The 25,496-nt window shown below is 34.7% G+C and overlaps 1 long non-coding RNA gene across 2 annotated transcripts in view; it reads right to left on the bottom strand.

The window, feature by feature from the left end:
- Positions 1-7,815: 7,815 nt before the first annotated feature.
- LOC136042948 (uncharacterized) overlaps positions 7,816-25,496 on the bottom strand; it is a 40,104-nt gene continuing 22,423 nt past the window's right edge. For both annotated transcript variants that reach the window (XR_010621502.1, XR_010621503.1), the window contains exon 3: positions 7,816-8,433. This is a non-coding gene — a long non-coding RNA (uncharacterized LOC136042948). The remainder of the gene's footprint in view (positions 8,434-25,496) is intronic.

The following is a 25,496-nucleotide window of genomic DNA, read 5'->3' on the forward strand; positions in this document are numbered from 1 at the left end:
AATATGGTATAAATTGCTTGCTGAAAGAGCATCAAATTTGCCCTTATACTGATCACGACAATTGAATAAAATTGCTAGTAGTTTAGGCTCTTTATTTGCGTAATGAAAAATACAAAATCAATTCCACTTCACTCAATAACAACTGTTAGCTTTAGACTCTTTCAGGCTATCAATTAAGAAGTGTTTATTCTTGTAAGAAAGATTCGAAATCCCTTAAAAATGCTATAAAGGCACATATGGCTGTCATAAGGGAGCTGCAATCATTTGTTCTTAGTTTAATTAACCAATAATAATGATATTGAAGCCGAAGAGTTGATAAAATTTACACAAGAGACCCTTCATATATATAAATTTTTTTTAACTGTTCAACTGCTATGATAACTTAGCCTCTCAAATTGTATTGTTTGGATTTTACGTCATTTAATTTACATGTATATTAGTGATATTTATTTAAACGTTTATTATTTGCGATTATATAACTTGTTGTGATTTATACGACAGGTTAAGTGAAATAGCAGTAATATTTATTTTATTTTTTTTACCATTGGTTATAGAATGTTCTCTAAAATAAATAAATAAAGAAAAAATAATAAAAAAAAATTGTCTAACAATCAATTATTGTTATTTTTTTCTTTTTTTCTCTTCTTCTCTTCGGACGCAAGCTTAGTAGAAAGGAGCGGAATTGTAAGAATCTTGTTATTAGGTTTATGGGTTGTTTACCAGGGATTAATCTCTTCTTGGTATAGCCTTGGAAATGTTTGTTTGTACGAATTGATTCTTGCTAAATAACAAGTGCGAATTGTAAACAAGGGTTGTATAGAAGGACGAGAGGATTTTGGAAAAAAGTTAGTTGGGGTTGGTACTTTGGCGAGTGTGGGTAGCTTTGCTTAGATGTGAGTAGAATAATTTGTTCCTTCTCAATCTCATAATGTTAATTTACTAGTTTCCACTGCGTGACATGAGTCTTGCTGATATAATTTAAATACCTTGGAACATTTTGTTCGCTCACATATTAGTTAGTAGTTAGTTTATTTTAATATCTTAAACGTCTCATTTCAGTACGAAGACTACGCAAGATTGTACTTATATTACAAGTTATAGAACTTTTGATTTTCTTTTATTATCTTTTTAAAACGAGACTATTAAAAACCAAAAACCAAACTTCTTTTAAAAATAAAACCTTTTCTCTTTTTTAACTCTTGTGTTGTGTTAACTTTATCTCAAGTATTAGGTACAAGTTATTTCTAGGACTTCTTATATATTTATTTATCTTCTGATGTATTTATTAACCGGCAGAGTTTGGATGTCTCCACGCTACTCGAACTATTGTTAATTCTCCAGACTTTGTTTAAACTGGTTATAAAATGGTGGCAGCGACGGAGATAAAACCCTACTCCTAATGAAATTTATAAAATTCATTTAACATTAAAAAAAATTTTACGCTTCGCTTAAAAGTCCAAGACAGGAATCTTTGTTATTTCTATGTACAATGATTGTCTTTTCTTCTATATATACGGTACAATGCTTGTCTTTTCTTCTATATATTACCTTCTTTTTACTTTTTCGCATGCTATTGATTTTTTTTGCATAATTGCTTGCTATTTGCACGTTTGTTCTTTTTTTAGATATATATAATAAGACTACTTATTGTAAGACTTCTTCTTGTGGTTTCCAGTAAAGATTATTCACTCAGTTCCGGGTGTCTATAAAAATGTCTTTACCTAGTGTCGAAATTAAAAATAATGATCCAGGAGGTTCTAGTTTACCCCAGCCTCCTGTATTTCAACATGTAGCCTATAGTACTATTGACCCTTTTTCTACAATTAAAAGGTTAGTAAGACCGTCACAAATTAGCCTATGGTTAAGGGATCTCCAAAGAGTCGGTAGGTTAATGGGAATTAGCGAGTCAATTATGATCGAAAAGTATGCAGCTTTAATGTCGGACGAGCCATTTAGTACTTATTATGAAAAATATGTTGACGCGACAAATTTTGCAAGCTTGAAAGAGTCTCTGTGTTCGGCTTTTCTCGACAAAATAACAACCGCTGAAGAATTACAACATATAATGATAATTAAAGAAGAGCCAAATGAACCTATAGTAAAATTTCTCATGAGAATTACGGGTGAATTCGAGGGATATGCTTCCTTGGTTAAACAAATCGCGGGCACTGAAAACCTCTTCTTGGGAATTGATATTTTGAAGCAACAAGCATTTGAACAAGGATTGCATGATGGCATTCGTAGGTTCATTCGTGAAAGAGGGGCTTGTGAGAATAAAAGTGAATCATTTAAAAGGGCTAAATTATACGAAGAAATTAACGGTATAACGGCAGGAATTTCCTCCCTATCTGCTGCCACTCATTCTACCATTCATGATAGTCGGGGTCCAATATTCTAAACCAGAGGAAATAATTTTAGGTCCAGAAACTTCCAGTCCGGGTATAACACCAACCCATACAGGGGCCGTGGAAATTACTATTCAAACTTCAATGCTGGGTCGTATAACGGTTCCTCAAATAGAGGGAATTTCAGGAGAGGACATCCTTGAATATTTCTGTCTCCAGGTCAGCATTACAGGAGAAACAGAAGGTATAGCTACAGAGGGTACCCTAGACAAAATTTTCAAGAAAGTGTGCCACTTGGTTCCAATAATGATTCAATACAGAATAATAGTGGTAATTTTGGCGTTCCAAACGCTAATGCATCCAATCAATAGACGCTAGTAATCAGCAAGTTTCAAGGAAAAGTGTTTTTTGTGTTTTGTGCAAGTCTGATACACATCACCCTTACAGTTGTGAAATAGTTTTAAAGGGACGTAGAGCAATTGAGCAAGAAAATGCTAATCAGAGAAACTAGATAAGACAATGACTTCAGAAGAGTATTCTTTGGCAACTATTAATAGTAAATCTCTTCAAAAACTTTCGTTTGTTAGTTTTCAAAAAAAATCCTCTGAATTATTTCCATTGTTTAACAAGATAATTATTTGTGGTGTAGAATATAATTCCTTTTAAGACAGTGGCTCAGAGAAGTCACTCATATCGATGAGACTCATATCGATTATTACGTATATTACGAAGGTTACCTCCTCCTCAATACCTAGCTCGCAAACAGTATAACTGTCATTTGTAATAGCCAGCTTTCATATTACATACCTCAATAATATGAATGGATAAAGATTTAATAACATAAAATATTATGTCTAACTTTTAAAAAAACCGTTTAGTAAATACACGAAAAAAAACATTAACAAGGAAAAAACAATTCATCTTAAAACAATTCAATTATAAGTTCCGAAGAGAACTTTAAACTAATATTACAGACTACAATTGTGTAAAAATGCCAATTTTTACCAATCTAGTGGTGCTAATGTGGAAATTCTTTTTTGGATTACATTTATGTTTTGTAAAACTTTGTTTGTATTTAACAAAAACCATACGCAATATGATTAGAGACAGATGGCCCCTATTCGTTGACGTGTACAAAAAAAAGTGAACGGCATGAGATTCTTCTGATCTTGGCGGCCAGAAAAGGAAATGACATGGAGAGCCTCATTGTTTTTCGGCTGTTTGATAATCGTACGATTCACCACAAATGTCATGAGGAGAGCGACGCAAGAACGTTCGCAATGTAAGTTTGATAAGTATTTTTAATCACTTAACTGTTTTTGTTATTTTAACTATTCTGAGTGTTCCAAAAATTTTATTTTCGGATATATTTTTGCCAGAATTTCAAAACTACAATCTTTTGCATACAAATTGTGAACATTCTTTAAAATGGTGTTTCCATGGAGAGAAGCAAAACCTCCAAGTATTACCTCTTAGTTGTCTCGAGTTGTCGGAGAAGCAAGGACTCCAAACATCCCCTCGCAATAATCTGGAGAAGAAAATTTAAGTGAGCCTAAAATGGAGGATTAATAATCAACAAACTACTGGATATGATGCAAGTACCCTAACTACCCTAAAATTGTCATTTAAAATTGGCACTAACTGAAAAAGAATAATCAAAATTGAGTCAATTCCCTAGAGATATATCCTCCGGATGCGACGACGAGGAGGATGAAGAAATAAGTGAATACGGCACAATAGAGAGCGACAGGTCGTTCTGGGAGGAGAGAGATGAAGACCAAGAATACCCCGACGACGTAAACAATATAGTATTTGCAAGTTCGGATGACGAGTATTGTATAGTATTTGCAAGTTTGGATGACGAAAGGGAAGATGAAGATGAGGAACCAGAGGAAGGTGAAGAAGTGTTGCCACTCCTTGACTCTCCCTGTCTAGTGTTGCCACTGCCTGACTCGAGTCCCAAAGCAACTATTGTGATATGTCGAAACCAAAAAACTATAATCCCGAGTGCCGACTGCTGGTAACCACAAATTCTGTCCAATGCGTGTCAGGATGTGGCCGTTGGTACCACGCGGGCGTTGATAAATGCACCCAAATCAGACTAAAGGATCATTCCGGCGAATGGTTATGCATGGAGTGTCTTGCAAAAAAAAATACCCGTGACTCCGAAGTCGCAAGCATCTCAACCCCCACAAAACCCTAGTGCGAAGACCTGTAAGACGAAGCGGAATCGGCACCTCTTCACCAAAAAGTATTACGGGACCTAAAACTAACTCTGATATACCGAAAGGGACTAAGCCGTTTGTGGTAAGTGTAGACATTCCCAACTATGAATCCGAAACAACCCGTCTAAGTGAGAAAATTGAGACCCTTGATGCAAGTTTATTGGCACGTCAAGCAGAAAATCTAGAAATCTGGACAAGGCACTCAACGTTTGTCAGAATTGGAGGAAAAGAACAATAAATTAAAGTGTTGACAGGCCATTTGGAGGTTAAAGACTTTCTTATAGCCCAGCTGAAACAAGAACTCTCGGTAGCTATCGAAACCCGCCCTTGTGACCCTTCGCAAATCCCCCGTGACCAAGTTACTCAGTCAACGCAAACGGACAAAGATATCGCTGTTGCTAACCGATATGCACCCATTGATAATAAAGTGCAAAACAAAACATCTAGCCCAAGCCTAGCCCACGACGGTGCGATCTTGTCAGGCGAAATGAATCCTGGTGATACGTCATCAACTAGCGCAAATGCACCCCCTCCGACGCTCGTAGAGAAAAGTGACATTAGAACTCGTAAATACAACATGCTTTGCCGGTTCTTTGAACGAGGATTTTGCAAACTAAAGAAAAAATGTCGGTTTTTGCATATATGCTTAAATTTCCAATCAAAATGTTGCAACAAAAATGATTGCAGTTTTGACCACGTAGATTTGTGTAGTGTCTTAACTTGTAGCAACAGACAATGTGTTTTCGCATTCTCTGTTGTAGCAACAGAGAATGTATTATGTCATTCTCTTTCTTCTTTCTTATTTTGTTTGTGTTCAATTTCTTCTTGGGTTTTAATTCAATTTAAACTTATTGATTTTTTTAAAGGAACCGACAGAATCATCATCAAAAAATGACCCGTCATCAAATCATGTATTATGTATTATGTCATTCTCTTTCTTCTTTCTTATTTTGTTTGTGTTCAATTTCTTCTTGGGTTTTAATTCAATTTAAACTTATTGATTTTTTTAAGGAACCGACAGAATCATCATCAAAAAATGACATCAGTATTTATTGTATCATAAGTGGAAGTTGTAATATCAGATTTTAATTTTGTATATTTAATTTTTGTTTTCTGGATGCGATCTATAATCGCATCCAGATGGTTGCGATTATAGATCGTCAACAATTTGATACTGAGAGAAAGGTTGTTCATGTTGATAATGTAAACAAACCAAGCTCCTTTGTCTTCGCGACACCGGGAGGGTTTAGCCTTTCCTGTGTTATTAGTCCATTTACATTAAAGTATGTACAAGGATAGTCTAGACCGCCTATCACTAGGCGTACGAATGATGGCCGAACGATATATTTATAAAAAAAAGTTAATAAAATACAGTAAAAGTTATTACGGAGATGACCGCTAATAAAGTTTCTGGGGTTTATTCCAGACCCGAAGCACCCTGGAGTTTTGGACTTCTCATAGATACCACGTGCCTAGAGAATGCTTGGATCACGGTGGAATCCAAATGGTTGCGATTATAGATCGTCAAAAATTTGATACTGAGAGAAAGGTTGTTTACGTTGTTAATGTAAACAAACTAAGCTCCTTTGTCTTCGCGACACCGGGAGGGTTTAGCCTTTCATGTGTAATTAGTTCATATACACTAAAGTATGTACGTGGACAGTCTAGACCGCCTATCACTAGGCGTACGAATGATGGTCGAACGATATATTTATAAAAAAAAGGTTAATAAAATACAGTAGAAGTTATTACGGAGATGACCGCTACTAAGGTTTCTGTGGTTTATTCCAGACCCGAAAAACCCTGGAGTTTTGGACTTCTCATAGATACCATGTGCCTAAAGAATGCTTGGTTCACGGTGGAAACCAAAAGGTTGCGATTATAGATCGTCAACAATTTGATACTGAGAGAAAGGTTGTTTACGTTGATAATATAAACAAACTAAGCTCCTTTGTTTTCGCGACACCGGGAGGGTTTAGGTTTTCCTGTGTTATTAGTCCATTTACATTAAAGTATGTACAAAGATAGTCTAGACCGCCTATCACTAGGCGTACGAATGATGGTCGAACTATATATTTATAAAAAAGGGTTAATAAAATACAGTAGAAGTTATTACGGAGATGACCGCTAATAAGGTTTCTGGGGTTTATTCCAAACCCGAAACACCCTGGAGTTTTGGACTTCTCATAGATACCATGTGCCTAAAGAATGCTTGGTTCACGGTGGAATCCAAATGGTTGCGATTATAGATCTTCAACAATTTGATACTGAAAGAAAGGTTGTTTACGTTGATAATGTAAACAAACTAAGGTCCTTTGTCTTCGCGACACCGGAAGGGTTTAGGCTTTCCTGTGTTATTAGTCCATTTACATTAAAGTATGTGCGTGGACAGTCTAGACCGCCTATCACTAGGCGTACGAATGATGGCCGAACAATATATTTATAAAAAGTTAATAAAATACAGTAGATGTTATTACGGAGATGACCGCTAATAAAGTTTCTGGGGTTTATTCCAGACCCGAAGCATCCTGGAGTTGTGGACTTCTCATAGATACCACGTAACTAAAGAATGCTTGGATCACGGTGGAATCCAAATGGTTGCGATTATAGATCGTCAACTGAAATAGCAGTAATATTTTTTTTTTTTTTTTTTACCATTGGTTATAGAATGTTCTCGAAAATAAATAAATAAAGAAAAAAAATTGTCTAACAATCAATTATTATTTTTTTCTCTCTTCTTCTCTTTGGACGCAAGCTTAATAGGAAGGAGTATGTTATTAGTATGCCCAATTGTAAGAATCTTGTTATTAGGTTTATGGGTTGTTTACCAGGGATTAATCTCTTCTTGGTATAGCCTTGGAAATGTTTGTTTGTACGAATTGATTCTTGCTAAATAACAAGTGCAAATTGTAAACAAGGGTTGTATAGAAGGACGAGAGGATTTTGGAAATAAGTTAGTTGGTGATGGTACTTTGGCGAGTGTGGGTAAGCTTTACTTCGATGTGAGTTGAATAATTTCTTCCTTCTCAATCTCATAATGTTAATTACTAGTTTCCACAGCGTGACATGAGTCTCGCTGATATAATTTAAATACCTTGGAACATTTTGTTCGCTCACATATTAGTTAGTAGTTAGTTTATTTTAATATCTTAAACTTCTTATTTCAGTACGAAGACTATGCAAGATTGTACTTATATTACAAATTATAAAACTTTTGATGTTTTTATTATCTTTTCAAAACGACACTATTAAAAACCAAAAACCAAACTTCTTTTAAAAATAAAACCTTTGCTCTTTTTCAACTCTTGTGTAGTGTTAACTTTATCTACAGTACTAGGTACGGGCTATTTCTGGCACTTCTTATATATTTATTTATCTTCTGATACATTTATTAACCGGCAGAGTTTGGATGTCTCCACGCTACTCAAACTATTGTTAATTCTCCAGACTCTGTTTAAACCGGTTACAGCCTACATATCTGCTTAGTTGTAAAATTACCCTTCTGATAACTGCTCGAGCCAGCCAGAAGTCCCTTGTCTTTTCCTAATTGATTCGCTTGTAGCTTGATCAGCCTGGTTCAACTGGTGTTCGCTTTAGCCTGCATCATGGGTGATACCTCAAAGAGCTTTAAACCTCCTAGAGCCAGAGAAATGAGATCAGAATACTCCATCCAGTTCAGTGGTGCTGAATCTATTAATGGGCAGATTGCTATAATCACCTCACATATTAACACCCTAAAGAGCAAGCAGAAGCTGTTTGCAGATTCACTGAATAATCAAACTCGTAAAACTACAATGGCAGAAGTTGTGATTCAAGAACTGTCTTCTGAGGTTGGTTCTTTGGTTGAGGCCTCTGTTAAAAAACTGAAAAAAAACATGAAACAATGAAAATATTTGACAAAATGTTGATCAATATAACAGAAGGAGAGCATAACAGGGATTTGACTAGAAAGCGAATAAGATTTTTGAAGGAAACTCAGCAGGACGGGTCTAGAAGCTTTTTTCGGCCATTAAACCACACGCAAGTCATTAAACCACAGAAAAGTACCTGGCTTGGAAAATGTGCTTTTTTGGGAAAGTACAAAAGTAAAATTTTCTAACCTTGGCGGTTGTTTTCTTAAGTAATTTGTCGTCTAAAAAGGATATAGCATAAGTAAATTTCATTTAGGTTTTGTTAGGCGTTTTTTATAAATGTTATTGGTTGCCTCGTGCTTGCACTGTATTTTCAGTTAATACAGTAGTTGAAAGAGAACCTTGGATTTCCTTAGTTTGAACTCGGTTAGGACCAGCGCATACTTGACTAGGCATTCGGGATCAACTAGGGTGCTGCAGCTATCTACACGTGTGGCTGCTAGCACTGGATGTTTCGAACCCGGTGGGCTTACCTTAACAACCGTTAAGGACCCTCGAAAAACTTTCAAGCCAAGCAATGAACTGAGTGACCTACAAGTATTACAATTGATATTCTAATATTATTGAAACACCGCTTGGAAAATTATGACATGTTGATCTATAATTGTTATGTACAATAACATAATTGATAACAAAACTAATTATTCCCTATTATATTACTACAGGATAGAAATTACCAACAACAGAATTGTCAACCTGCCCCACACCTCAAAAGTCAAATTCTACTGATATTGTTGGCAATCTATTATTTTTGTAAAAACATTTTATTTTTAAATTAACGAGTAGTATAGCCCAAATGGTACTAGAGGATACCCTGCCCAAAACCTCAACAACAATATGTAAACCGATGTTGCTGGTAATTTATTATTTTTTTAAATTTCATCTCATTTTTAAATTAATCAGTAGTGTAGCCCTAATGGCACTGGATGTCATTTGTCTCAAATTCTCAAATATAAGAATTTAACTGGTGTTTTTGCCACGATTTATAATTTTATGTGTTCAATTAAATAATTTTATATTATTTACAAATAATTGCTCACTTCTAGAAATTGTGTCTCTTGCCCTGTAACCAAAAGCCTATGTTTGACTAAACTTTATGACTAATGTATTATTAGGTCAATAATTAGGGCCCATGAGTAGAGCATTTTGCAAAGTAGATAATAAAATATAAAATAACGACTACCTTCCAAATATTTTTTCTAAAAACACAAATACACAAAAAACTTGTATAAGCAAGAGAATTACCTTTGAACAAGAAAAATTACGAGAATTACTTTTGAACACAAATAATATATTAATTTTAAAAAAAGAAAATGAAGCTCATAACGATTTTGATGAGTATTTTTATTCATGCAAATGCACAGGATATCATAAAACATGGAGTATTGTTCAATCACGCACATTTGCTTCTAACAAGTAACAATGTGTGGCAAATAATAAAGAAACTAGATCATAAGCCGTTCGAAACATTATTCCAACAAGTAATGAGACTGAAGAAAAATACTAACGAATTAAAGGAATCCTTTTTTCAATTCCTAAAATCAGACAAAGGATTGCAACCAAGTAAGGATGCGCTGAAGGAAAGAAAGGGTATCCTGTTCCCTAAGACTCCCAAACTCGGATCAAAAAAATAATAGATGACGTTGATAAAAGAATGGCTGAAATTTACTCTCTATTCTTTCTTTTGTTCTGTATAACGCCATGCTCTTTTCGACATTTTGTCAATTATGGAGCGTATTTGTGTAATGATTACACCAATTTTGTCTTTTCGAAATTATAATGCTTCAAGTTCTATTAGTAATTGTTATATTAGTAATTAAATGTAAATATAATTATAATGTTCTCCCTGGATCATTAGCAATTAGACCGTATATTCTGAAATTTAGATTATATTTATGCTGTATTCTGTCATTCGATTTTCAAAAAACATTTATTGTTTAGATTTGAGAAAGCTGAAATAGCGAATCTTTGAAAATACTAAGTTTACGAAAGCAAGATTTAATATTAAATTTTTAAATATCGAAAGAGGATTTAAGTTTTGAATATTCAAACCAATATCAGAAAAAAATTAGTACTCCAGAGCACTAAATCAGTCTGCAGCTTTTTCTTAGATAATTAGAGAAAAATTAAATTTTCAAATTTTTTGCTTTTTTATTAAAATTTACCGTTCATAATAAACTATATTATGCTGAATTTAGGTTTTACAGAATCTGCAATTTAAGCCATTTTCAATTACAACTGCTGAAATATAGGTAAAGATCGTAGAAATTCTTGAAATCCTCAAAAGAGGCTAAAATTCCAGTTAGAATAGTAGAAACACAGACTTGATTCCTGTAATTTTTATTATTAGTCATTCTATTTCTTCTTTTGTTAACGTTCAGTTTTTTGTTGGGTTTTAATTAAATTTAAACTTATTGAATTTTTTTGGGAATCGACAGATGCATTACATTCAGAAAAAGAAGAAAAAGAAATATAAAAAAAAAGATAAGAAAAATTAGCAAAAAATAACTTTTTTAAAAATTAACATAAAATGCTTTTTATATTTAAAAGAGAAAAAAAGAAATATAAAAATAAATGAAGGTGAGAAAAAATTAACAAAAAATAACGTCAGCATTTTGTGTATCTTAAGTGCCAGTTGTAATATAAGGTTTTAATTTTGTATATTTAATTTGTGTTTTTTTTTTTGGTTTTGGGTGTATATTTGTATGAACATAGTTATGCCAACAATGCTTTTCTTAGATTTTAGTGAAACAATTACGATCATGGGGTGAACTTAAACGAAAAGCACAGCCTTTGAGGGTCGAAAAGGCAGCGAGTTACATTAGACCCTTAAACAGTCTTCAATGTTGCAATTTTAATAATTCTACGGATTTACTCATAGTTCGTTGTTTTAGTAGTGTCTTAAAAATGTACCTTGTCTAACTGATACGGGGGCTTCGACTTGAATGATCAGAGAAGAAATATTTAAGAAACAATCGTCAAATATACAAAATAAAATTCAAAATGTATGAATAGCCTAACATCAGTCACAGATCATCAGTTGAGCTCTTTGGGGGAATGCCATTTAAAACTTCATACAGATAAAAAAAGGACCATCGTGTAGATCATTATTTGCAGGAAACTGCGATTTTCATGCATACTAGGGTACAGAAACATGGACACATTTAATTTTGTCATGAATTATTAGTTTCGAGTTTTAAATCTAATATTTGTTTTCTGTTCTATTATAGGTTTTTATATGGAAAGATTTTCTCATATCTATTTCATCAAGTTTCATCATTTTCATGATTTCTTGTGGAATCAACATGTACAAAGATAATCAAATGGCAAAGAACATAGCTTTTCTTACCCTTTCCTTTATACTTGGATTTAACCCTATAAATATTACCTATGGCAAGCGTATAAACTGCGAAAATATGGTTTAATTTGGAATCCGACTAGTAATGAAATCAAAATCACTAGCCCCGCAATAAAATGGGATTTTAATTGAACAGCTTTGCAAGATACTGATCCTTGCCAAAAATATGAATTACAGCTCAATAATAAGGTAATAATAGAGACAGGGACTTTCATTCAGATTTTAGCAACAACAAAGACTGAACCCAATCAGCGAATTACTACTTTAGTAGAAACCTATACGCTAGAGAAATATCCTTCTATTTTCGTTGAAAGTCAGCTTTTGACCATAGAAAGGGGGACAATGTGCTTGAAAGGGTCAAATATGAGCAATCAAAAGGTCAAGATTCCAAAAATTAAGCTAGAAGTAGCAGAACAAATTTCTCATGAAAAGATCAGGTCACTTGAAAATTTCAAGTTATGGGCGAATAGCGTACATGATACATCTTTCAATACCCCACGATCAAAGCAGAAAAGAAGATTGAAAATGGAAAAAGAATTTAAGATGAACGAGATCATCTCTGCCATTGGTTCAATGTCTTGGCCTAGTTACCCCTCATATGTTTTTAAATGCCTGAATTTAATACAATTGGACCAAGAGGCCAGAGACAGAGGACAGAAACCTTTGATAACCTGGCAATATAGAAAGAAATTAAATGAAGTGGCCCATTGCTCACATATAAATGTACAGAAAATGCTTGACATCGTCATGGATGAGGAGATCACAGGGGAAAGTGTGAGCATATATGAAGAGATCACTGTAAATGAGCACATGGAGACCGTAAAATAATTGTAAATAAATTACTTCCTGAAAGAAGTGAAAAAACCTTGATGAGGTCAATTCAAAAAATATATCTGAAAGACAGCAATATTGACAAAAAGGACACAAGGAATATCAGGTCAAACTATTGCGATACACTAGAGGAACTAGATACACCATAGGTAATACATTACAAAAGAGAGTGTGGACGTATTCAGAAGAGCCATATTGGTACTCGCGGAGGTTTCCTGTTGTTATGTCATTAACTGTCTTATCATTACTATTCCAGAATTTTATTGGCTGTCTGAATCGCTTGTTCTTTTAGCCATTTATGATTTTTATAATTGGTTAAAATATTCGGAAATACTTTTTCAACCAATTCATTTTTGGACTTCACTAAATTATAGAATTCAGCAGGCAGTTGCATACGTCCTGAAATTGAGTCTACTGGGAGCTTTCCATTTCCAATTGCCAGCAATTGATCTGGAAATGTTTGACCAGTCATCGTTTTGCAATCGGACACGCATATTTGTAGTTAATTTTAATATCTTTACGTGTGACCATAAATTAGAATTTTTCAGGCAGGCATTCATTTCGTCCGCAGGGGTTTTTCTAGGTATTATAGGTAACGTTTACCTGAAATCTCCTGCAAGCAATATTAATGTGCTGCCAAAGGGTTTCCAATTCCCTGGCAAATCTCTCAATGATTGATCCAGAGCCTCGAGCGATTTTTTGTGTGCCATTGTGCACACGTCCCAAATAATAAGTTTGCATTGCTGCAATACTTTACCAATCCCAGATGATTTGGAAATATTGCACGAGGGAGTTTCTCTATAATGAAAATTCAGAGGCAATTTCAAAGCGGAATGAGCAGTTATTCCACCCGGCAGCAACGTTGCGGCTATTTCGGATGATACAATTGACAACGCTATGTCATTTTTTTTATCGAATTGATGCCAGAATCAATTTTATCACAAATGTCTTACCAATACCTCCTGGGGCATCCAAAAAGAAGTTTCTCCAACATTGTTATCGAAAAAATGCATTATCTTATCATAAATGTCCATTTGCTCAGACGTTAACTTAGAAATGTTATTTTGTACGACAATAAATCACTCGTGCTGTATCTTTGTTCACGGTCCAATTCTACACATGTTGAAACAGCAGCGTTACGATTAGGTGAAGGAATTCCACAACTATGAAGATGTTTGTTTGCCATACATACGCACAAATCTTCAATAAAAATAATAATACTAAATACTAGATATTTCTAAATATTTTTAATGCATATAGGTTAAATATAGTATTGAAAATGTATGCAAATTTTTATTTTCTCTCATTAAGTAATTTAATATAAGTATCTCCATGCATAAAAATCTTCCTCAGTTTTTCCTTAGAAGATTGACAAGTGTGACAACGTCATTGCCATGCTAAGGTATAAAAAAATAACGTGACTAACAAATAGTTTTCTCTAAATTAAGGACCTTAACGAATTTTCTCAATTTTTTGACAATAACTAAAGCGTAATATAAATTTCTGATGTAAAATCAAAGGTCATTACTGACGTCTCTAACCGTTTTCGTTGGAGTATATCCTCAGCCATTTTCGATTTATATTTCTCCCATAACTCTGTAGGAGCTGAAGGAGAGGACGTTGTTAATATGATTCCAAACAATGCATGAATTTCACTTGGAGTTGACGTTTCGCACGCGTCATTGATGCAATTATCCCAGTGTTGATCATTCTCCAATAAATTCAGAGCTCTTTGTCGCACGTTAGATTCCAAAAAATAAACACGTTGTCCATTCTGTAAATGTACCGCTAAGTGAAAGGTTGTCTGCTCCAATTACAATCACTAAGCGATCTAAGTTTCCTTTTTTTATCGAGGAATAAAATTCTTGAATACTAATGATAAGACAGTTAATGACATAACAAGGTTTGAAAAATTTAGAAATAAAGTTCAGAAAAAAGTGTGTTCTAATTAACAATTTTATGTGATAATTTGTCACCTTTATTTGTATATCATTTATAAATTTATGGACTAGTAATAATGTGATAATTAATGATACAGAATGGTTATATATAATTTTATATATTTTTTTTAGACAATTTTATTCATTGCATCTTTTCTGGCTGAAATATCCATTTGGTTTCAGGCTGTATATTTCCAGCGCGAGACTCTCAGATTGGAGCAAGACGCACTCATGTTGTATTTGTTTTCAATTGTTCTCTTGTTTTCAACTGTTCTCATGTTTTCCATGACAGGAAATGACAAGAAATTGTCAGCGTAAGTTTGATCTCCAATTTATTCTGAACTTTTATAGACTATTTGATTCATCACTATTATTCTTTCTTTTTATTTACGAGCATTAGGGACTTCGCCTGATCCTCAATTCATTCATTTCCAAAAGGGCAAATGATCTTGCTGAATATCTCATCATCAAGCATGTGTGATTGCTTGGAACCGATGATCCAGTAAAATCCGAAGAGGGCTCTCTAGAATTGAAATTAGGAGCTCTTTGGTATCCAAAAAGTTTGCACTGTAGTAAATTCGCTCCTCGTTTCATTTGGAGGTGTAAAACTGTAATTGTCAACTAAAGATGGTTAGTTACTATCAATTGAAATTTCTGAGATAACCAATCCATATAAAAAGATCTATGAAGAATCTATGTAGTTCACTTAGCCAATTTCATATAGCTCTTGGTAAAACCTTGTGAGTATGGAGTGACTAGGGGAATAGTAACTAGAACGGAAAATATCGGATCTTTTTAGCAACTAATAGAGAAATATAATTGGCTTTTTATGCCTATTCTAAATATATACAATGCATTAAGTTCAAAGTTACGCATCAACAGCTACGCTTCGATTAAAATGTTTCTGATTTTTATAAAAGAGGGGAAACCCCCTAAAAGTATCAATAAATGATAATGAAAATCACACCGTTAGATTCAGCCTGTCAAACTAAACTTTGTAGGGAACTTTCAAGCTCCTACAGTCAAAAATAATAAGTTTTATAAAAAAAAATTCTCGCAAAGAAATGTGTCGTGGCAATAAAAAGGATTTTTTTATGCTTTTAAGTCGATTTACTATTTCATAACTGTCGATTGATAACAACTTTTTCAGTTTTGGTGCAAAATCATAGTTTAGCTCCCCAAAACTGTAGAAAAGCATACTTTCCCATTTCGTACTCTTATGGTCACTTATAAAAACAGCACTACAACTTTTAATTCCAATTAGTTTGTCCCGGCATTCTAGGACCATTGTTTCTATACACTCACCCCTGGGAAAAACAACCCTGCCTCCGAAATTATTCCACATTTTTTTTTTTTTTTTGCAAAATCGTTGTTAAAAAGGAGTATCCAAAAATTTTCAAAAACCGCGTGTAGTATGAAGTTGAAACTATTAGCATTTAATGAGCTATTCTGGGGAAGGCTCATTTCATTGAATCCTGACTAGGTATTCTTGATTGAAAAGTACAGATTTGAAGTAGTCTATTTTTCAATCTTGATAAACATAGTGAAAAGTGTTACTAAGTAGAATTTAATGAGTTATTCTGGGGAAGGCTTATTTCTGGTTAAAAGAACTCTTTTGGTTCTGGAAGGAACTGGTTAAACGCGTTTGGATAGGGGGGGGGGTTATCTCCACTTGTAAAAGAATTTAGATAACACCTCTTAATTCAAAGTAAACTAGTGAAACACATGTATGTCGATGATTCTTCTTTTTTTTACTAAATAAATCGAACACTCCCTCGAAACGGGGAAAATTGTAGAAAACTATCACCACAAATTATATTATATATCGTATGTATATATTGAATTAATTATATTTTATACTGTATTTATACATTATGTATTATTTCAGATTTTTAAATTGAGTCGAGGGAGCTTGGGGGCCCCTAATATTTAGTAGTCATGATGTGTTCCGAGCTTTCCATTCGGGTATAAACTCGTATCAGCTACTTTAACCCTCAGGCTCGAAGTCTTGATCATTCAATTGTTACGTGCTTTAGAAGTATGCATAGGTAGATCCATGATTAGGTACCTGTTGATGGTGTTTTTTTCTTCTTCTAAGAGTTTGATTCCTGTGCGAAAAAGGATTAGGTAATGTGCACATAATATCTTCTATACATAATAAACATCTTCAACACATAATAATAATAATAATGTCCTTGAGGTGCAGCCGCATACGGTCACTAGTTGCATTTATCGGGGACTTTATGTTTTAGTATTGAATTATGCTCATGTTGTGTAAAACTTAAGCTGCTCTTTGCCTCCGATTGAGGAAAATTTTAACATCGTAAGTGCTAATTAAGCCCTGGCACTGTTTGGGTATTTTCATGGAGACAGCGCTTTTGTTTCATGGGTATGTTCCGGATAGAACATGGGCACGAAATAGCAGGTCATTATCTTCTTATTGTTTCAAAAATGTCCCTTATAGGTGAATTCATTGAAACTTAAAAGTTAAGACAATTAAAGCTTGTAGATTTTTACTGTTGGTTTGTTATTATTTATTTATAAAAAAAAATGTTTCGTTCGTAATCAAACATAAAAGAAAAGTGTGTTCTTTACTTTTTCTTTTTTCAGGCACGTTTGTCATTTCCACATCCTAACTTTTGTCTGCATTTTTATTGCTATTGTTTACTGTTGCGAACAGAAATTGAACAGGGAGGGAAGTATTGCCTTCAAACAACAAAGTGCATATTGGCTTGGACGTTTCATGGTTATGGCCCTCAGTTGCAACATCTTTTTGGTTATGGCTCACCAACAAATGGTAACTACATTAATGAATTTGTCTTTAAGGTTACTCTAGAATTTCTTTTTTTAAGACGAGTAGAACTAAAGCTCAAAAATAATTTGAGTTCATAAAGTTGAAGGTTTACCGACTAGTAGACTTTTTTATCTTGCTAAAAATCTCTTGGGAACAAAAGATTGTGTCACATAATTGTCAGGGACCTGAAAGTTTGGATTCATTTGTTTATTCTTTGTTTGGTCAAAAAAAAAAAAATAACACAGATGCGGAAAGACAGACTTGAAAGCTACAGATCTCTGTCAAGATTTTTGCGGAGCGAATCGGGCACGCAATTCAGGGTGAATTTAAGCCCAAAAAGGGGGTAAGGTTAAGTTGGGATATTTTAGGGAAGAGTTTTTCTCCTGTTTTCTCAAAAAATTTCCCTGTTGTATTGCTGTCAAAAATTCTATTTTTATTCATATTCTCCTGATGGGCTCTTTTCAAACTGCAATATATCCTGAATGATATCCTAAATAGAGCAACCAACAATTCAGTACATGAATGCATAACTTGCAGACTAAGAAGGTCAAGATTACAGCCCAAATATCATGATTCATGCATTTTGTAAAAGAAAAGATGCCTAGCTTGAAACGCGAACCTTTTAAAAACTAAACAAGTTTATAACTTAAAGAACTTTATAGTCTCTCTTCGATAAACCAGGCGAAAATTTAATACCTCTTAAAAGTATCTGGAAACATTAGCGGAAATTCCGCTTATGGAATATCAAATTGGGATTTTTCTCATCTTTATCTTCAATAACCCTCGATTTTAACGTTTGTAATATTTCATTCGAGTGTTTCTATGAAAAGTACACAGAAAGACATGAAACTCGTCTTTAAGCAAAAATAAACGTGCACTCTAAAATTATTTCTAAAATTGGCATTGCAGAAGTGGCATACAAGGGTGTCCTGAGCCTCTTTTCAGAGTTCGGCAGGGGGTGAACTACGTGGACTTTTCCGAATTGTTACCTGGTTTCTGCCGATTATTCTGCACAAACTAGCAATTTTACAAAACTTCTTCCAAAATTTTCCCTTAGGTGAAAATCTTACCGACTACCAAAACATTGGGAAGGGGGTTGTGCCCTCAACTCCCCTCGGGACATCCTGAGGCATAACATTAACACCAAGGTTTTCTATAAATAAAACTGTTGACCGTCTCCCGGTTTTTTTATGATTGTTCACTCTATTAAAACTACTTCCCACTCAATCAGTAAAAACGCCTGTAAATTGTTGAAATCCTGGTAAAGCGTCCGTATTTCCGTTTGTTTTATAAGCAACTTTTATTCAAATTTTAAACAAGTACAAATTCTTCAAAACAATAAACTTTGAGTGCGTAAAGTTTGGCAACTTCAAGACTACCAAGCAGGAAGGTTGTCGTACTAGAGTTGGAATTGTACCAGTCCTGACTTATTTCTTGGTTTTTACGAAGTAAATAAATCGATTCATAGTTATAGTACCCGCAATGCTGAAAATAGTCACTGGATACAGAAGTGGAACTAGAGCAGGGTTCTATTTCAGATACTTATTTCCTAAGGTTTGGAATCCTCTTCAAGAGTGCGTTCGGGTGGTTTATTTAAGAGAAAAATGAAAAATTTTATTTTGGGTCTTGGTTAATAAATGTTTTGTCTTTTTTTTTATTTTTGCATATTCTTGTTGTATTTTAATGATTAGAAATTGGTCATATTTTAATTGTTTTATTTCTTTTCTTTTCTTTTTTTTCTTCGTTTGTTAAGTCTTTGTTCAGATTATAATGCTTTTCCAAGCTATCCAATAATGGCTGATTATCCTCCTACTTCTGGAAGACCTGTTCCTATTTATCCGCCTGGTGCACCCGATCCGGTGTCAGGGTATCTTATATCTCTATAGGATATATCCATTTTTTGCAAAAAGGTATAACGAAAGTCAGGAGGATTGATGTGTTTTTTTTTTTTATTATTATTATTTTGCATCGCTTTTTAATGTGACTATACCATAAGAAATTTTGCAGTGCCATGAAAATTTGGTGAAATAAAATTGTATCTATCTATCTATCTATCCATATATGTAGCCCAGAATAAAGTGCTTAATTTCTAAAATCCACAAGTCCGACTCTAGCCATTTTGGTTGATAGTGTTTAATTCTACTCCAAAAGGAGCGCCTTAGCTTCGCCTCGAGTTAAACTGAGATAGACGCGTACAATCGCCTCAATTGACCAAAACCAAAACCAGTTGACGTTCGCATTCGCATTGATACAGACCAAATTAAATAATGAATGACAGTGAAATAGTGATTGGATTGTTGGATAGTTTAGCTGATGAAGATTATGAACGTGGAAGGCGATATAAAACTCATTCGCGTCGCAGAATAATCTCAAGTGAGCGTGATAGTGATCATAGAACAAATAATGGCTCTCGGAGCCCAGAGTTTCAAACTCATGCTCGATATGGCTCTTGGAGCCCTGAATTTAGTTCTAGGAACGACAAATCTAGCTCTCGGAGCCCACAAATAGGTTCTAGAACCATAAGAATTGGCTAGGTGAGCCCCACAAAAATCCATGACAGAAAGCGAAGGCTTCTCCAGAGAAGCAAAAAGGTAAAAGATTAAAAGAAAAATGGTCAAATGACTCTCTATTCAAAAAGATTTCTGAAGAACGTTCTGGTAACAAAGAGGGTCCCAAGATCCATAAAAAACTTGCCAAATTTGCAAATAGAGCTTTATCCGAGCCTTTGGAAATAGAGAAGCTAAAAGATTTATTTGAGTGCCACCCTAGGCCTCCGAATACCAATAAAATTGTTGTTCCCAAGGTGAACAGTGAAATTTGGGCTACTCTCTCAGAACGTGCTAATCAGAGGGACACTAAGGCACTTCAAGTACAGCGGATAATTGTTCACTCAATCTTTTGTGTTTTAGAGGCAGTAAATGATATTCTTGAGCTCGAAAATGAGCATATCAAAGAAAAGGTTGTTAAAAACCAAACAGGTGCAGTTCACATGCTTGGCCTCACCAATTATGATTTAAGTCTAAAAAGACGCCATGCGATGAAATTTGAGGTGAGCCCAGATCCCATGGTAGCATCCGCTTTATGCGCTCCCGAAGTCAAAGTCAGGGAGTTTCTTTTTGGCAAGGATGTTGCCAAAACAACGCCCAAAGCCAAATCGGTGACGGATTTGAAAAAATCATTTGGAAGAGCAAAACGTGCAAGGAGGGGCCTACCGTTATCGCCGTTGGCAGAACGAGGCTCCCCGTCCATTTTATCGCAAAAAGCAGCACCAGGACCGTCAGGAGAGGCCGAAATTCCTGAACTTTCAGAAAAGGGATCGCAAATAGCTAGTATGTACCATTTAACATACCATGGCCTTGTTTTTATGATTTTGTTGATAATTTCAATAAGCAGTCAAAACATTTGGTTGATAATTTTTAAAGCAGGAAGAGTTAGTCAGTTTATCTCAAAATGGCAGTCAATAGCAAGTGATTTAGATATTTTGAATATAGTGGCTTCAGGCTATAAGATTGAATTCGAGAAAAGACCATTAAAAGCTTTGGTAACAAAAAACCAAAGTTTTACGTCTGAAGAAATGCAGGCTATATGAAAAGAAGTTGATATATTGTTGCATAAAGGAGTTATTATTAAAGTACCCGAGTTCAGAATAAAAGAAATACGTTGTGTTTCTCCTGTTTTTACGGTCCCAAAGAAAGATAGGTCTTCTCGGTTTATTCTGAATCTTAAAAAAACTAAACGAAAGCATTAAATATTACCATTTTAAAATGGAAAGTGTTCAGTCTGCAGTTCTTTTAATGACAAAAAATTGTTATATGGCCCCTGTTGACCTTGTCGATTTTATTATTCATGCCCTGTTGATTTTGATGATCAAATGTGGCTTTGTTTTGAAGTATATTGCTGTTATGCTTTCACATGTATGCCAAACGGCTTATCATTGCCCCAAGGGTTCTTATGAAACTTATGAAACCCGTTTCCTCCCTTCTTCGACGAAAAGGTTATTTTTCAATTGTTTATCTAGACGATACTCCTCTTCTGGGAAGGTCATTTCTAGAATGTCAAAACAATGTCTATGAAACAGTGAAATTACAGCCAGCGCTGGGGTTTGTAATTCACCCGGGGAAGTCAGTTCTCATTTCAAGTCAAAGAATCGAATTTCTGGGTTTTTTGCTAGATTTGCGATTAATGCGTATTTCCCTGCCGGAAAGAAAAATTAAAAAGGTTCTAGATTTAGTTTCAAAAATTCTTCGTCAAGAATTGACTACGATTAAAAATTTGGCCGAAACTCTAGGTGTTTTTGTTTCAACCTTCCCAGCAGTGGAATTAGGGCCTCTATATTATTGGAAAGCGGAATCGTTGAAAACTCAAGCACTAAAGCACGCGAAGGGTGATTTTGCGGCTAGGCTAACTTTAACATCCGATGTAATTTCGGAATTGCATTGGTGGTTGAATATTTCCAATCATGCTTCTAAAGCAATTGAGCCTAGGTCAATTGACAAATATTTGTGTAGTGATGCATCCAAATTAGGCTGGGCACTCGTGGATGAATATTCCATGAGAACAGCCACAGGTGAATGGTCCTCAAAAGAGAAGGGATTTGACATCAATGTTTTAGAAACGAAGGCCGTTTATCTGGGATTAAAGTGTTTTGCTCAGGATATTAAGGGCATTCATGTCTGGCTGCGTTCAGATAATATAACCACAATAGCTTATATAAATAAAATGGGAGGAACAAAATCTGAATTTTGTAATTATTTCCCAAATAGGATCTGGCAACTAGTATTGCAAGGTAATCAGGGTGGATATCTGCAGAGCATGTGCCAAGAGTTGCTAATATCGCGCATAAAGCATCTCGAAAATTTGATAATGAAAAAGAATGAAAATTGGATTATAGAATATTCATTATTTTGAATTCGTTGGTATGTCAGTCGATAGATATTGATCTGTTTGCAACTAGATTAAATTTTCAGATTAAACCATTTTTTTCTTGGAAACCAGATCCAGAATATTTTTTCGTAGATACATTTGCAATGAGTTGGGAGCTACATTTCTTTTATGCTTTCCCCCCATTTAGCTTACTTCTGAGGACCCTTCAGAAGGTAGAGACAGATCAGGCAACTGGTATTTTGATTTTCCCAAACTGGACCACACATGTTTGGTATCCCTTACTATTAAAGCTCTTAATAGGAAGTCCTATGCTTTTACCGAAAGATACTTTTACTCTGTCTCTTCCACAGAAACCGACCTTACATCATCCATTGTTCAAAACGTTACGCCTAGCGGCTTGTGCCGTCTCCGGCAAGGGCTTCACCACTAAGGATATTCTCCTTCCAAAGTCGATATTATCATGGATGGATGGCGGGATTCAACTAAGCGCCAGTACAGGGTTTACATTGAAAAATGGATCGACCTTTGTGGAAGAAACACAATCCAGGCCTTAGAGGCAACTGTTCCGGAGATTTTGACCAAGCAATTCATGAGAGGTGTCTTTAATAGAAGGCCTAGTCTACCCAAGATTTCTAGTATTTAGGATGTAAAATGTGTATTCGATCTATTTAGATTGCCAGCTTGGAATATCGAAAATCTTAAATTAAAGACAAAAACACAAAAATTAGCGGTTTTATTGATTATATCGGCTGGTGAAAGAGTTCAGTTGTTGGCCAGTTTGTCACCTAATAATATGATACATAATGACGACGGAAGTTTTGATTTTCAAATTAATGTGTTATTAAAAACAACGAAACCGGGCAACCACAAATAAGTAGTTAAATTTTGACCTTTTCAAGAGTCGTCCCTTTGTACGGGAACGCACCTAGCTAGGTATATTAGAATGACGTCATACCTGAATAGAGACGACGCACTTTTTCTTACATATCGTAAGCCTTATACCGCTCCGTCTAAGTCATCTATTTCTAGATGGATAAAAGAAGTGTTATTTCTTGCAGATATAGATACCAGTGTTTATGGTGCTCATAGAGCACGGTCTGCCTCAATGTCCCACCTTAAAGCAAGAGGAGTTGATGTGGACCAAATGCCAAAATGTTTGCTAGGTTCTATAATAAACCAATTGAAAGTGGAAAACAGTTATATGTCTTTTGAAGTTACTCATCGCATTCTGTTATATTTGAATAATCTTACTACAAATGAATTTTTGTACAGCAGCCTCATTTTATTGAATTGGGCCATTATTGGTCACTAGTGTAGGCTTGGCTCATGCTGAACTTTAAAATCTCAGTTTTACTCGAGGCGAAGCTAAGGCACTCCTTTTGGAGTAGAATTGATATATTAAACGAAAACTTACCAAGTATGAAGTTTGATTGTAATTCTACTCCAAAGAAGGAGCGCCAGCGTAGTTGAGAGTTCAACTGCCCTCCCGATTTCCCTTCCCGTTGAACTCTCAGCGTTTTACCATGAGCTTAACCACCGCATACTACAACGACTTTAAAATACTGGTTTTGGTCAATTGAGAGGATTGCACGCGTCAATCTCACTTGAACTCTCAGCTACGCTGGCACTCCTTCTTTGGAGTAGTATTACAATCAAACTTCAAACTTGGTAAGTTTTCGTTTAATTTATCAAATTTGCAATCTCAACTTTTAGGTGAATGAAGAACCTTTGACAAATTTTATGCAAGGTGTCCAAGATGGACATTTTTTTAAATGTCCAATTTATTTCATATATGGATTCATCAGCTTTTTATCAACTGAATATGTATTGGCACTTTTTCTTTGCCCATTAAAAGAAGCATGTTATCCATTGCAATTCTTTCCTTATGGGTTCCCCGAATTATTGTATGGATGGTAAGTTGTTATGAAAGTAATTTATTTTTAAATACTAGATATTTCTAAATATTTTTAATACATATATATTAAATATAGTATTGAAAATCTATGCAAATTTTTATTTTCTCTCATTAAGTATTTTAATATAAGTATCTCCATGCATAAAAAACTTCCTCGTTTTTTTTTACAGAAGTTTGACAAGTGTGACAACGTCATTGCATTACTAAAGTATATAAAAATGACGTCACTAACAAATAGTTTTCTCTAAATTAAGGACCTTAACGAATTTTCTCAAACTTTTGACAATAACTAAAGCGTAATATACATTTCTGATGTAAAATCAAAGGTCATATCTGACGTCTCTAACCGTTTTCGGTGGAGTATATCCTCGGCCATTTCCGATTTATATTTATCCCATAACTCTGTAGGAGTTGAAGGAGAGAACGTTGTTAATATGATTCCAAACAATGCATGAATTTGACTTGGAGTTGACGTTTCGCAAGCGTCATTGATGCAGTTATCCCAGTGTTGGTCATTCTCCAATAAATTCAGAGCTTGACATGCACTACGGTAAGTGTCATGTATAGTACCGTTTACAGTTCTCAAATAATCGGAACAACAGCTGGACTTCGTTCATGTATCGGAAATGAAAGAATTCGCCAAACAGCTTCATTACTGCTAATGTATCTAATGTAATATGATATTGTACGATTTCATCGATATCACTGATTTCGGACTACAAGCCAAAAACTGCCATGTCACTGCCTTTGGTGACGTATTTACATATGTATTTGATTGCCTTTACGGAGTTACAGTATTCAACGCCTATGTGTGCATTAAATGTTTTCGACAATAAAGGTGAATATGGAACAACCCATTGATTATCTACTTCGATGATGGTACCGTTATGCTTATTTATTATGGCTGTTATACCACCATCTTCAGTAGATCTTCTTCTATATTGTGGGTAACCATCATTGCCAGTAATTGTGTTGGGTACTAAAAGTCGAGGATATTGTTTTGTGCACCTTCCTTTGGCCATGCATGGTGATTTTTCATTCAGTTCACCGCAAGGTCCATGTATCACATTTTTTAAAACAATATCATATAACCCTTTATCGACATTTTCATCAAGAATTTCAGCGGAAATAACATCGTTAATTTCACTAGAAGTAATTTTATCAAGTAGCCAGACTGAAATATGTGCGTGTGGCAATCCTCGTTTTTGCCATTCCACTGAGTATTATCAGTGATTTAAGTGATTGTTTATCAGTGATTTCAACTTTTGCTAGAAGACATGGGCGTAATGTCAT

This window comes from Artemia franciscana, unplaced genomic scaffold, assembly GCF_032884065.1.
Source record: "Artemia franciscana unplaced genomic scaffold, ASM3288406v1 Scaffold_253, whole genome shotgun sequence".
Lineage (NCBI taxonomy): Eukaryota > Metazoa > Arthropoda > Branchiopoda > Anostraca > Artemiidae > Artemia > Artemia franciscana.